The sequence below is a fragment of the Octodon degus genome, unplaced genomic scaffold (assembly GCF_000260255.1).
Source record: "Octodon degus isolate 3935 unplaced genomic scaffold, OctDeg1.0 scaffold00049, whole genome shotgun sequence".
NCBI classification, from domain to species: Eukaryota; Metazoa; Chordata; class Mammalia; order Rodentia; family Octodontidae; genus Octodon; species Octodon degus.
The window spans coordinates 13,418,422-13,433,914 of NW_004524625.1; the positions used below are offsets into that span (position 1 = coordinate 13,418,422).

A 15,493-nucleotide genomic window follows, 5' to 3' on the forward strand; every position below is an offset into this window, starting at 1 on the left:
AAATTTCTTTAAGGTTTTTATGAATGATGCTGGATTCTGTCAAAGCCTTTTTCTATATCACTTGGCATGATCACGTGCGTTTTGTCCCTGCTTCTGTTTATGTATGAATTGCGTTCATTATTTTGCCTAAGTGGAACCATTCTTATATTCTGGGAATAAACCCTTGTTGGTCGTGATGCATGTTTTTGATGACTTGCTGCATTCTGTTTGCCAGTACCTTCTTGAGGATTTTTGCACCTAAGTTCATTAAAGAGATCAACTTCTAGTTATCTTTTTAGGGTTGAATGCATGTCTGGTTTGGGAATCAGGGTAATGGTAGCTTCCAGGAATGAGGTTAGAAGTACTCCTTGTCTTTGAAGACCTTTAAAGTGTTTGAGAAGTATTGCATTAGCTCTTTGCTGAAGTTCTTGTAGACTTTGTTGGTGGTGAATCTATCAGGTACTGGGCTTTTTTTCCTTAGTTGGTAGGTTTTATTTATTATTGCTGACTTTTTTTTGTAATTGGATTATTCGCCGTTTTTGTGTTTTCTTGGGGTGGTATTGGTAACTGATAGGACTCTAGGAATCTATTTCTTCTCAATTCTCTAAGTTTTGGGGGTGTAAGCTTGCGAGTGGTTCCTAACAGTCTTCTGGATTTCGGTGGTTTGTTGTGTTTTCATCTTTTTCATTTCTATTCTCATTTTTTGTTATCATTGGCTGTCTATTTTGTTTACTCTTTATTAGAATCATCTCTTCAATTCATTGATTCTTTATATTATTATTTATTTATTTAGGTATTGGAGATCGAACTTGGAACCTTGTGCTTGTCAAGCAGGCACTTATACCACTGAGCTATCACCCTGGCCCGCTTTTTATTTTTAAAATCTCTATTTCATTGAGTTCTGGCTCTGATCTTTAAAATTTCTTTCTTGTATTAGCTTTAGAATTGGATTATTCTTGTTTTCCTTGGACTTTGAGGTGTATAATTATGTTTATGTATTTGAGCTCATTTTGCTTTTGTGATGTGCACCTTCACAGCTCTAAGCTTCTGACTGCTCTGATTGTGTTCCATACATTATTGTATGTTATGCTGGCCTTACTGTTTAATTTTAGGATCTATCTTGTTTATTCCCTGATTTCTTCTGTGACCTATTTGTTATTTAAAGCTTCATTATTTAAAAGTGCCATTCATTTGTGCAATAGCTGTAGTTTCTTTTGCTACTGAGTTCTAGTTTTCTTGCACTCTGATCTGATAACATGTGCTGCATAATTACTAGTATTTTGCACATATTTTAGTGTGCTGCATTGACTAGAATGTGGACCACTTCAAGAAAGTTCCAGATGCTGCTGAGGAATGTGTATTCTCACTGTGTTTGGTGGAGCACTCTGTGGCTATCTATTAAATCCATTTGTTTAGAAGTTTGGTAAAACTCTAATATTTCTTTGTTGATTTTTTGTCTAGTTGATCTGTGCATTTGTAGCAGCAGGGTACTGAGGTCTTCCATTATAATTGTGTTGATGTTTATCTGATCTTTTCTGTCCAGCATGTTTTATGAGGTTCAGTACACCATTATTCAGTGCACTTGTACTTATTAATTTTATCTCTTCCTGTTGGATTGTTCCATTAACTAATATGTCATTGTTTGCTTCTTCTGATCAGTTTTGGTTTAATGCCCACTTTATCTGAAAATAGGATCGCTATTCCTGCTTGTTTCCAAGTTCCTGCTGAGTGGAATATTGTTTTCCATCCTCTGATTTTTTTCTTATCTTTGAGTTACTTTTGGGGTTAAATGTGTTTCTTGTATACAGCATACTACTGGACTTTGTTCCTTGACCCATGTGCCCTATAAATATTTTGGGTAAAACATAGTATAAACCTTTGTGACCTTGAAGTACACAATGATTTCTTTGACATATGACAAGAGTGCATGAAGAAAAAAAATAGATAAACTGGATGTCATAAATTAAAAATTTTGTCTCTTCATAGACTATTACCAAGAAAGTAAAAAGCAACTTGCAAAATGGAAGAGAGTACATGCAAATCAGACATCTGGTAAGGAATTAATAACAAAAGCATATTTTAAAAATTATTACAATTCAATAATAGAGAAACAACCCAAATAAAAATGGGCAAAGAGTTTGCATTTGAATTTCCCAAAGAAGACGCACACACATAGCTGCCATTCCCATCTCGCTCTGAGCGCTCACCTGCACAGCTGCAACTCACGCTAGGACTCGTCCAAGTTTACATATTCTATACGCGATGACAGGAACCTTAGTGTTACTACCATGTCTAGCACCTTGGGAGAGACGAGTTCCATGTTTCAGGAATGAAAGAGAACATCAAGATAAGTCTTGCAAACCTGGAGATTCCTAGAGAGTGAGTAGGGTAAGAGAATCTATGCAATGGGAAGAGAAGCACAGACTTTTGGTGGAGATTGGCTGAGGTCTGCCACAGCAGCAAGCATGAGCATACTGCACTGCCATCAGTCAAAGCAGAAAAGCTGCTGCAGTGCACAAAGACCCTCCTCAATCTCTCGGCATCTCTAGGTTTGTAAGACTCATCGTGAGCCTCTCTTTCATTCTTAAAACGTGGGAATCTTCTCACTCAAGGTGATAGATATGGTGGTAACACTAAGGTTCCTGTTATCGCGTATAGAATACGTAAACTCAGACAAGAAAAACATGGGTCTTCCGTCACTTGCTCATAAAGCATTCCCTCTCCTGCCATCATCCGAGGCTAGTGAATGAGACTTTTTCTGCCTACGTACTCTTCGTGCTTCCTGACCCGGAAGGAAAAGAAGCGACGTTCTCTGAATCCATCTAATGTAGGTATATGAATGTTGGAGGTCTTGTTATTAATTACACGTCTTGATTTGTGGTAACTCACGTGGTACCAGCATTTCTCTTTGTGCTAGAAAGAAAAGTCTTGGGCTGGAGGAAGTAATGCAAACTCCCAACCCAGTTTTGCTCAGGTTGGGGTTATTTAATTGCGTGATGATACCAGGAACAAAGAAGTGACTCCTATTCCTGAGTGGGAAACCATTCAGAAATTTATTTTAAGTAGGGTGAGGTGACCTCAAACACATTTGATTCCTATCCACCTCTTGAACATAAATTGAATTTCTGAAGGCAACAGAATGATAAGTGCTGTAGTCACAAAGCCCTTGGCAGCTTTGAGAGTGGCTTTCTAATCCCTCTCTGCGGGGCAGCAGGACATATAACTTCACCGACTCACTGACCCTTCATTTAGTGATCAGTTACTATGTGCTAGACTCCTTCCTAGGTGCTGGAGTTTTCTATCCCTGCTACTTATGAGAATACTGAAGTTAAGAGATGTAGTTTGCTGGCAAGGTCAAGGCCAGTGAGATAAAAGCCTACTTTTCTTAACCTTGGTTCCTTTGAATCAATAGTAGGTTAGAATAGAGATTCTTAACTACTAATGTCAGATAAAGCAGAAGGAATCTGACACACTGAGCTCACCTAAACGTTTCATCAGCTACAAATAGGTAGTGTTTCCTCATCTTACTAAGGAAGAAACTGGGGCTCTGAGAAGTCGGCAGCCTTGATGCACAGCCCCTGTGAGTGGCTGTGCTGGAAATCCATGTCTACTTCTGTCCCAGGGCCCTTCTTCTCCTGCATTTGTCTCTGATGCTCTCCCCTGTTGCTGGTCGTGTCCTCAAGACCCTCTTTATGTAGCCATGGACAACTAGGTAAGAACCGGCACTTGTCCCAAGGACAGTTTTCTTGGGGGAGTGCACAGTGTCACCCCAGACACACTCCAGGGCCCAGCCTCACTGGGGCAGCCAATGGCTGCTGCAGCAGCCCTGGCCCACTAAGACCCATTCCTGCCTGCTCTTGCCTTCTGTTATGCTCTGAAGTCATTTGGTGGCTGCCTCTGCCCTCTGGCCCGCCCCTTCCCTGGTAACTGAGATGGGTCATTCCTCCATTCTCTCATTATCTTCCTTCCAGCTTTTAATTTCTCAATACAAACATTTGGTTAACTTCTCTCTAGTTAAGTTCTCCCTACCAGTAACATAATTTTAGAGCTCAAAGCAAAAATTACAATGTAAAGGTCTTTTGGGTAACAATAATTAGAAATTTCCAAATGGCAGACACTGAACATTAAGTCAAGCACGAGGCTCTTCTGAGCATGGAACCTTGTGCAAATAAGTAGGTCGCCAGGGCCAGCCAGATAGCTCAGTGGACTAAAGCATCTACTTAGGCAGGAGCAGGGGCCAGGGTTCAATCCCTGGAGTGCTGTGCTGGCCCCACCTCCAGGGTGTACTGAGACTGTGACTGAGACTGGGCATGATGGCACATGCCTATAATCCCAGTGCTTGGGAGGCTGAAAACAGGAGAATCACTGCAAATCTGGTCTGTGTAGTGAGACCCTGCAGACCCTGTACTATAAAACATAAAAATAAGTAATTAAATAAATAAGTCACCAACACATGAAGCCCATTCAGGCCGTGGCATTCTTGTTCCTGAAATTCTTGAAATGATCCAAATTTTTACTGCAGATTCTCCCTGTTTCTGCATTCCAGCTCCCTGCGGTAACCTGGAAAGGGCCAGCCTTCACCAACACTGGGCTGGGCATCCCACTTCTGGCACCAGAAGGCTGAAGAGTCCAAGGCAGAAGCCAAAGAGTCTGCGCAAGAAGCCAGAAGATGATGTCCAAGCTGAAAGCCAAGCCCGGAGCTCCTCCACAAGGCTGAGCCCTCCATCCCTCCTCATTTCCCTCTTACAGCCTTGAGTTAATGAGCCAGCCCAGCATGGCTCCTCTACACCCCAGGGTGTAGAATTGTGGAACTAGTTTAGTTAAGTGTGTAAGCTTCTCAAGTTGATCAGCCACTACAATCTGACAACACTGTGACGCCTGTTTTCAGCTTGTTTCCTCAGAGACGTGGGGAGACCAAAGTGAGCAGGGGGAAATCTTAGCTTCCAGTTCAATGGTATCGTTGTGATTACTTCCTGGTACAAGCCATCCTCCCTCTGGAACTAAGACTTCTAACTCAGCAGAATGTAAGGTCATGGGGAGAGGAAGCAACAATTTTGCTCGTGGATCACTAGCGGTAATGGTGAGTGGGACCATTCCTAAGCCCACCCCTGATTCCTGGACTCATGAATGCTGGCTATGGGAGACACAGTACCCTACAGAGTACACTAATTCAAAGAATGTACAGCCTATTGAAGTGCCTTACCCCAGCCCTGCAAACGATTGCCACCTAGCCGGCGCTGTAACTGCAACTTCAAAAGCCCATCCCACCTTTCCGTCAATCCAGCTGCTTCCGGACTGTGAGAAAGTGGTAAGGCCAGCGAATTCCATGAGCATGAGCCCACTGCTTCGCTCCTTTGGCTGCAAAGTGTGTTCCTTGGCGATAAGCAATGCTCTGTGGAGCTCCACAGCGGTGAATAAGGAATTCTGCATGTCCACGGATGGTAGTTTTGGCAGAAGCGTTACGTGCAGCAAAGACAAATCCATAGCCAGAATACGTGTCTGTGCGAGTGAGGACAAAGTGCAGTCCTGCCATGATGGAAGTGGCCCAGTATAAGCAAGATGCCACCAGGCTGCAGGCTGGATCTGCCTGGGGAAGGGCGCCATACTGGGGACTCAGGGTTGGTCTCTTCTGCTAGCACACTGGGCATTCGGCAGAGGCTGCAGCCAGATCAGCCTTGGTGAAGGAGAGCCCATGTTGCTGAGTCCATGCACAGCCTCCGTCCCTGCCTCCATGGCCACTCTGCCCTTGGGCCCCCTGGGCAAAGCCAGGGGTGGCTGAAGAAGGAGGTTGGCTACTGTCCACAGAGCGTGGGGACACCCTCCCACATCTGCAGCTCAGATCTCACCAAGCTACTTCTCCCCGAGACCAAGCCTCACACTCACTTCCTTGTAGATGTTTCCCCCATTCATCTCTCCAGGCAGAGCAGTTGCCGGGGCGGGGAGCGGTAGAGACCGTGTATGTTTGGTAATGGACTTGTATATAACAATGTCTGGCATCTGGAGTCATTTCTTGTTTTTATTAAATATATCTCTGCATTCTTTAACTGGCTTTCAACTTCTTCTGGCCTTCTTAAGGGAAACTTAGGAGTTGTGCCAAGCGATAACAAAGAGCTTCGTATTTATGTTACAAATGCCAGCAGTGTCATCACGGACAACTTCCCTCCTTTGCTGAAGCAATTTTAAAAAGCCCAGAGCACAGCATTCTGCAATAGAGTAAGCCACACCCTCTGCCCCTTCCTTTCAGGATCCTGACAACAGCAGAGGAGAGTAAGTAACAGCCGAAGGGGAAACTGAGCGTCCTGCTGCGAAATCCTCGAGCACTGCCTGGCAGCACTGACAACAAGGGGGACCGTCGAGCAGGCAGCCGGCAACAGAGGATTGCAAGTGGGGAAAGGCTTCCAAAAGTTTTCTTTTTGCAAAAGAGAAAAATTCCACGTGTGGTAGATCAAGAAGGGCTTGAACGTCCAGACTCAGACTCTCTTGGATCAATACCAGTTGTTAAGAGTGACCATTTGTTGGGAATGAGCTGTGTGCAGGGCACCAGTTCACTGGGTACATCTGCATCTCATTTTCTTACAACTGCGAAGTAGGCATCATTAGCCAGCCCCATCCTGCAGATGAAGGACATAAGGCTCAGAGATGTAAGCAGCCTTGCCCGAAGTCACGAGCTTTGTAAGAAACAAAGCTGGAATCTGTCTCCACAGCCCTCACCAGCGGTGACGAACCTGTTGGCACTTTCTAGGATACAAACAGCCCGCTGGGGCACGTGTGCCAGGGGCTTGCCACCGCTGGCCTATACTGTTCCCCTGCCCTGTTGGCTGTAGCTTGGCTGCCCCACCCTTCTGGGCACATGTGCTTGGGCAGGATTGGAGCATCTGGTACAAGGGCAGCAGACTCACAGAAGCACCCTGTGACATGAGTGGCTGGGCTCAGAAATGTGATGTGAGCCAATCTGGTTTGGCGAGGTAAATTCAGTACAGAGCTTCTACTCTGGCCTTGTGCAAACTAAAGTGAGGAGAAATACATGCAGCAGGGAGGGGAAGATGGAGTAGACGCACAGAAAAAAAAAAAAAAAGATATCAAGAGAAAGTGACTGGAAAGATGAGAGGGGTACATGTAAGAAAACAGTATGAGATCAAAGACAGAGACACAAACCAAAGAGAATGGAGTGTCGGGCTAGCCACCTGGCTCCTGGCTGGGTCTGGGCTGCATGGTGAAGCCTATCTTTGGGCTCCTGTGAGTTGTGTATCCCAACAATCCTTGCCAAATGAGCTCTAAGTTAATGTGCCCCTTGCCACCCCTGAAATTCTGCATTCAACAGCCTCACGCCAAAATTGTTTTTCTTCCTTACTGTGTCCCCACCTCTTCTTCCTCTGCGATGATGGCAACATGCATAACACAACCCAAGGATAAGCAACAAGCCACCAGAGTCAGAAGCCCAAGCTCTTATTTCTGTTGCTTTGGTTTCCTTGCTACTGCTGCTAGGTGGGCTGGAGTGTGTCTCCGCCTTCAGGCCTCGGGACTTTCCACCTCCAGACTTCTTGGCTCCCTGCTCTGGCAGTTACTTTCCCAGGTCACTGGTATGGAACTCAAGGGGCACAAAAGGCCAAGGGAATAACTTAAAACGTGACCTTCATTTTGTCCTATAAGTCCCTAAAGAATGACTTACCCCACAATCACAGATGTGTGTTTTGTAGGATAATCCTCAGGATTATACAAGCATCTAACAAATAAGAACAAAAGCAGTGTAGTTCAGATAATGTGAGAAAAACCTACATTCTTGCATAGATTCTCTTCCTAATGGGTTGTGTTACCTTATTTGAATTGTTTGGTATCCCTGATTCTTGGGGTTCTCATCTTCACAGTGCCAGGAGAGTGGATAGATGACATGTATTAAGGCCTCTTCCAGCTTTGATGTTCTAATATCTACACGTAGATGTCATTTAGCCTGCTAGACACTTAGAGAAGGGGACCCTGTTTGTGTCACTGCTGAAATGTGTGCTTTATCATCACATCTGTCCTTGCTGCAAGGGTCAGAAAGGCACTCAGAGCAGTGCTGCTCTGACCCTCCCTCCTCCATCTATGATCTTGTGCTTCCAAGAGAAGAATTTCTTTGAGAGAAAGACACTGAGCAGCAACAAAGATAAACACTAAAGGTCCAAGAAGAATGGTAGGGTCTCCACATCTAGAAGTCCGGTCTCACGGACAAACCCGAGACCACGGGAGCGGCAGTGAGCCAAGGAAGGGCAGGGACATGTGCGCTGCTGGAGAGGCACATTTCTAACACATGCGTCACAGCAGGCCAGGCTTGCAGGCTTTATTTAGGTAAAGCCCTGATCTAGCTTCAGCTCCCAGGGCTCCGTCTGACTCAGAGTTTCAGAATCTTGGCCCTCTCGGGCCATGAGTCATGGTGATGAAATTTTAAGAGAAAGGGACATTCTTAAAATTAGCTTTGAGACAGCAACTGGCTTTGTATTTGTGCTGTAAGCTTCTTTTCCGGGTTATGTTAGTTGGTCTGCTCCTCCAGGGGACCCAGTGAAGAATGAGTTCCACCAGTCTTTTGCCTACTCCACGGCCCTTAGACTTCCACAGCTCCAGGGCTGCTCTATGCTTGGCATGTTCAAGGAAGCAGGCCAAGGGCTGGGCCACTGACCCTCGGGCCTGCTCTGACCTTACCTCTTCTGTCTATGATCTTGTTGTGCTTCCAAAAGAAGGATTTCTCTGAGGAACCCAAGGCCAAGGCTGGGCTGGGCTGGGCGAGGTTGACCACCCAGTGCTAGAAGTTCCATCAGTCAACAAAAATAAGAGCGTGAGGGTCTCCTCTAGCCCAGCCTAGTTCCTCTGGCTCTACACAGGCCCACTTTGTGCTTTTGACCAACCCTGCTCCCAAGGCAGGAAATCAAAGCTGACACTGATTTTTTTTTAGTCAGAATATTTCCATCAAGAATGAGATGTAGATGAACAATTTCCCCACTGTTTCTGTACAACAGAGAATTCTGTGGGTATTGGGTACTTGTGGCTTGGTGCCTATTTTTTATGTACTCTGATGCAGAGCTTGTTCTCTTCAATGTCTCTGCTCCTTCTCAGGGACACGCTGTCTCTCGGTTATAATTGGTATTCCTCTCAGCAAAACCAAATGAGCAAAGAGCTACCCGGGTCTCCAGGGAACACAATGGAAGTCATAAGTAGGAACTGTGGGTACAGCCCAGCTAGTGAGGTTCAAGAAGCTCCAGAATGTCTCAGTGTGTGCCCCCTTGCCAAGTCCTTTCTGTCGACATGCATACATTCTTTCAGTCATTCATTTGGCAAGATCGAGTTGTATGCAGACCATATGCCTCACTCCGCTGGGTGCAGGGAATGTCCACAGGAATGAAATGCAGCTGCTGCCCTGGGAGCTCTGCCTGTAGGAGGGAATGCGGCAAAGCAGCAGTTATCACATACAATGATGGGGTGTCGCAGTCCTGCTGCCGCCAACGCCTGGTCAGGTCTGAAACAGGAAGGATGAGAAGGTAGGGACAGGAGTGATTGGGTCCCAAGAGGAAGGTGAAGATGTTTATTAGTAATTAAGAAAACAAACATGTTTCTAAAAAGAAAGGCAAAGTCTTTTCTAGTTTCTTGAAAAGAATGACTTATAGCACCACAGATATGCAACTTACTATTCACTCTTCCCATCTTGTTTCTCTCTCTCTCTCTCTCTATTTCTATCTCTTTCTATTCCTCTCTGTCTCTCTCTCTGTCTCTCTTTGTCTCTGTCTTCATCTGTCTGTCTGTCTGTCTGTCTGTCTGTCTGTCTCTCTCTCTCTCTCCCCCCCTCTCTCTCTTATTTCAGATCCAGCACGGTCAATACGATGGGTGACAAGAAAAGTAAGGGATGAGACATCTTTGACTTGAATCTGGCCTTTGGCCAAAGAAACCCTCCCTGGGTGAGCTGGAGCAGAACTCTTCTTCGGGGTCTATGCCCAGGTTCTTCCAACATTCCATCTGGGGTTTTTGTCCCACAGTTCTCTGACAAATACATTACTACTCCTGGTGTCCCCTGAGGCATTGAGTGACACCTGTCTCCAGCCTTTCTGCCAAATTTCCTCCTTTCCCCAGCAGGCTCTTTCAGACGAGATCTGAGGTGACCCAATCACATCTTAAGTCTCTTTCTGGTGTTGGTCATTTCTATGCCAATGACTGCATGTCTCACTGTAGAAAAACCTCTGGGCATGCAGTCCAGACTCACCCAGCCTGTTCTGGTCCCTGTCCCCAGACAGCAAGCCACACATTGTCACCCTCACCTCTCAGGAGCAGGAGCCAGATCCCAGTCCTAGACTTTCTCAGGTGTGGCTCAGGCCCTAGTTCTCTGTACCCCTACTGCAGGAAACACTTTCTCCTGTTCCCCTGTGGTCCCTCAGCCCCTCCCCCTAGGGTGAGAGCAGTAGCAGCTCTTTCCAAATTTCTCAATTTCTCCCCATCTTTTTGGTATTCTGCATCTGGATGTGAGCCAAGACTGAAGACACGTGAGCATTTTTTTTTTTTTTTTGAAAATCTGCATCTTGGGATAGGCTGTCATGCTTAGTTGGGGATTTGATATTTATCACATTGGGGTGTAAGGTGAATTGGTGGCAAGAAGAATCTCATTCCAAACATCTTATGATGCTGCATCCTGGCAGCGGCTCAAATGGGAATGCGGTCTCCAGATGCTAAGCGGAGCTAGCTGTGTTTACAAGCAAGCAGAAGTTGGGGTTTCTTTTTTATTTATTAATTTTATTGAGAAACAAATACCAATGAGACAGTTTCAAAACCGATTAGTATTTGGACAGTTTCAATAATTAATACATTGCATATTGTTGTCTTCATAGTGGTTATTCATAGTACAAGAGGCAGACATGATATCCTGCCCAAATACTTTTAGTACAAATCTTTCTTCTCATTGAATTAAGAGAAAGTAGCTGTATATCTATCCCTAACTACTTTGTATATACAGATACAAAATGGTCCTTCATTTGTATTCCCTTTTTTGTTCAGTTTTGTGAGAGATGGGTATTCCATTGCCATTTAAATATTGTAGGTGTGTGAATTCAGCAAAATAATCCAATATGTCCAGTAGTCCATAGTAGTAGTGGGCTATCTGCAGGACTGGCAATGTCAGAAGTTGTTGACTTGAGCCCTTTACAGCTCAGCATATTAATATGGCTCTACTTTTCATGCCTCATTAATATACTTTTCTGCTAGATGGTTAAGACCAAGATAAAGAAATGTTATAGGGTAATAAAATCATTAAGCTTCTCTTCTGGGGGGTTAACTACTTAAGTTTTCAGACCAAAAATTGGAGAAAAAGAAGGGCTACAAGGACAGCCAACATTTTGGCCCTAGCCTTTCAAGTTCAGTAAGGATTCAGGACATAGGAGAACCTGTACTATAACATTCTGTAACTCAGTGATGTGCCAAATTTTCTAATCAAGGAGATTATGGGGCCACAGAGGAAAGTGATCAACGATGTGGAGTGTGCCTATGAGTCACCTGGAGAGAAAACATTCTTTCAGGCTTTCACAGAGAGCAAATTGGTCAAGCAATGGCCGTGACTTATCCACATGGCTGACACTGACAAACTGAGGTACAGGGTCTCAGGATAAATCCTGAGGGTACTTGACAGACCTTGTCAGATACAAAAGTTACATTTCTTATTATAGAGGTTGGGGTTTCTTGAGGGCCTGATTGTTTCCATTATCTGGTCCACAGTCCTTATCAGATAAGCTTCTGGGCCTGATCTCATCCCATCATTCACTGAAGAGTTCACCTGGAGGACTGCAGTAGGTTTGCAGCTGGGATTTAGAACACAAAGCTATACTAGTTTAATCAGTGAAAATGAGAAAGGATGGGTTTGAAGCCAGTCCATGTTTCCTTACAGAGACTTCTTTCTCTGCACAAGAGGTGACCGTGTGTTGCCAAAGGGACCTCGTTGGGTGGAAGGGCCACAGTTAGCATCCACCAGGTACCTTCAGAACTGAAGACTGTGCTTACTGGCAAGGCTACTAAGTTTCCAGGTTCTCAGCCCACCCACAGGCACCTCCAGGTGGTTAAAGATGTCAGACAGGGTGAAAGAGAAAAGCACAGCCCCAGAGGCCCCAGCTATTGCTAGCTTTCTTTCACCTCCTTCTAAAGCCATCTGCAGGATCCCAGAAGTCAAATTCTGGACCCTATGTAGGATGTGAAAACTGAGTCACAAGGTGGTGACTCACTGGCTTGAGATCACACAGTGAGTCAGGCAAAGGAGGCCTTGGAACAAGCTTTTTAAGTCTTAGCTTTTAGATGGTCTCTAGGGAGCTGCCACTGAAGGGAAGTGGCTCCAGGGTGCAGGGGTGGGGAGGCTGGTGCAGATGCCAAATTTCTCATCATAAAGTAATGACATGCCCCAGCTTTTTGCACAGCTCTCAAGCACTTTAAGCTTTGTGCAATGAATTCTAATGCTGTTTTGTAATACTTGACCCCATTTACTGATCAATTCATCCACCAGTCACTTGGGTACACTGGCTGCCCCTGGTGACGTCACCGTTCATCATACTTGAGCAACTTCTTGAGTTGTGGGGTTTAGGAAAGGCTGGTGCAGAATGACTCTCAGGGGCCCAGGGCAGTGCTGTAGAGCAGTGGTTAAGGATACAGCCTGGCTTGCTACACAAACCCGGATTTGAAATCTCACATCTCGTTTGCTGGGATCTTGGAGCAATCACGGACTCCACTTTTTCCAACATGGAGATAGCAGGGTGCCAGAAAGAAAGGTTGGATGCAGGAATACACGAAACGCTGTTTAGAAATATCCCAGACTGCAGGATGTGCTCCCTAATTGAGTGAATGTTCTTCATTAGGGATTTGGGTTTCCCCTGAGGATTGCTGTTCTTCAGACCTTTGCTAGAGTTGGGGAGATAGCTCTGTGTGTAAGCACCTGCCTGGCAAGCACAAGGTCCCAAGTTCAATTCCCAGCACTGGGGGAGTGGGGAGGAGAAGAAAGAATTTTGCTAATTGCTTATAAAATTAAGTCATTTATTAAGGTGCAGCAAAAATGATTTATGTTAACATTCAACAAATTAGCAGGCAGCTGCCGCGCTAGAATCGCACCACGGTAGATGAGGAGCTGGAGGCGCTGCAGAAGCAGAGGCTGGCTGAGCTCCAGCGACACACGGGGATGCAAATGCTGCAGCACAACAGCAGGCAAAGGGCAGGGGAGCAGAAATGAGAAGCAGAATCTCTGCTCAGGTTCTGGACCAGTTGGCCCAGGCCAAGTAAGGAACCTAGCGCTTGTAAAGCCTGAAAAAGCAAAAGCAGTAGAGAATTGCCTCATACAGATGGCAAGACATGGACAGCTGGGCAGGAAGGTCTCAGAGCAGGCTCAGTAGAAACCCTTGAAAAAGTAAGCCAACAAACGGAAAACAACAGCTAAATTCAATAGAAGAAAAGTAATGGACTCAGATGAAGATGGTGATTACTGAACTAAAAACATTTAGAGACTGAAAATAGCACATCTAGGACAGATGTTAAAATCTGCATAAAGGTATGTTTGTCTATATGTCTTTAAAAAAATAAACTTGTTATGCAAAAAAAAAAAAGAAAGAAATTCAAAACAAATTAGCAGAACTCTAAACTTCTTGAGAGAAGTTGCGTTTTGCATGTTGCATTTTTGTCTATATAGCATCTTTCGGGCCAGACAGCAGCGTCCAGGAAGTGGCTATCCACAAACAAAAGACTTAAGGGAATCAAATACACATTAAACATTTTAGGGCTGGTGAGATAGTTCCGCAGTCTAGGTGCCTGCTTAGGCAAGTGCTGGGAGGGACCAGCGTTATATCCCCAGCACCACAGGCCGCACTGGCCCTGCCCTGGGCACGCTGAGCCGGCAACCAAGACAGGGTGTGGTGGTGCATGCCTGTAATCCCAGCGTTGGGAAGGCTGAGAACAGGAGGATCGCTATGAGTCCGAGCTGCGTAGTATTGTGTATGTATTACACCAAATACATTTTTAAAAAAACTCAGTTCTGCCATGTGTATTTGGCACAAACTGGATTCATCCTTGGAGCAAAGAACTGATGCACAGCCCTGCACCAGATTTTATATGTGACCCAATTTAGCTGTCAATACACAGAGCAGTGTAAGAGCAAGTATATATTAAGTGGCAAAGGAGATTCAAAGCCATAAATGTGATCAGTTAGGTTAGAATGAACCGGAAAAATACTTTTGAGGCAGAATTGGTGTCTTAGATCATTCAGGTTGTTATACCAGAAACTGGGCAGCATACCAACAACAACTATTTCTGACAGTTCCAGATGCTGGGACGTCTAAGACGAGCAGTAGCAGAGTTGGTGCCCGGGGGAGCCCTCGTGCCAAATCACAGATGCCACACTTCATCTTGCGCTCACACGGCAGAAGGGTGAAGCTCTGTTTCATACAGGAAATTCCCTTCCATAAATGCTCTGCCCTTTGGCCTGGTCATAGCCGCCAGGTCTCACTTTTTAATACCATCACAGTGATGAGTAGACTTCACTGCAGAGCAGAGCATAGGAACTGGCATCCGGGTCTCAAGAGAATTGGTGGTGTCAACTGATCGCCAAGAAGAGACCGAGCATCAGGAAGCTGACGTGCAGAGGGTGCTGGGGTCTTTACAGCAAGCCCTTCCCAGGACAGTGGTAGCTGGCCTGGCCTCTGGGCCTGAGAGGGAAAAGAGGGGTGGCCGGGGTTCCGTTGGTCGCATGGTTGTGACCTTGGTCCCACCGCCTCACACTCTGGAGCTTGAATTCCCTCAGCTATGGCCTGGGCGGGTTGACCTGTGCTGAGGGCGCACATTCCAGATGAGCGTAGAACATGCAGGTTCCCGGGCTCCACGCCAGATGGAGGTTCCTGGAGCTGGGTGCAGTTTTCAAGCTCTCTCTCGGGGTGGCTCTCGGGGATGCAGACCAATGGCAAAGCTTCACATCATGTTTAAAAATAAGAATATTGCCTCCTTTTTTGTTTTTAACATGAAACAATTCCTTAAATCATCATTGTATAAGTGCAGATGGATTTTTATTTTGGCAGCTTGAGAAAATGCATAACAAGTAAAAAATGTCATGAGTGCAGTTGGAAATTCTGTGAAGCATTTGTAGTTCATTGTACTAAGCAGAAGCATATATGTTTGAAAAATAGTGCCTTGGTTACTCTTCTCTCATTGCTGGGACAAAATACCCAGCGCCCCAAATTAAGGAAGGAAAAGTTTATTTAGCTCACAGTTTGTGGCGGTCTCAGTCCATAATAATAATTGATACAACATTAGAAACGATAGACAAGTGCAGGCAAATAGCTCAAGCGCAGGCAAATAGCTCCCTGGGCCTGCACTGCCAGCCAGGCCCCCGGGGTGTGCTGAGATGGCAGTTGAGACTGGGCGAGGTGGCGTGCGCCTGTAACCCCAGCTCTTGGGAGGCTGTAAACAGGCGGATCACTACAAGTCCAATCTAGTAGTGAGAACCTGAACACCCTGTAAACCCTTCCCTAAAATACAAAAAAAA

The 15,493-nt window shown here is 45.4% G+C and overlaps 1 pseudogene; it reads left to right on the forward strand.

Moving 5' to 3' along the window:
* The first annotated feature begins 9,827 nt into the window (after window positions 1–9,827).
* Window positions 9,828–13,448, forward strand: LOC101583779 (annotated as a pseudogene).
* The last annotated feature ends 2,045 nt before the right edge of the window (window positions 13,449–15,493 follow it).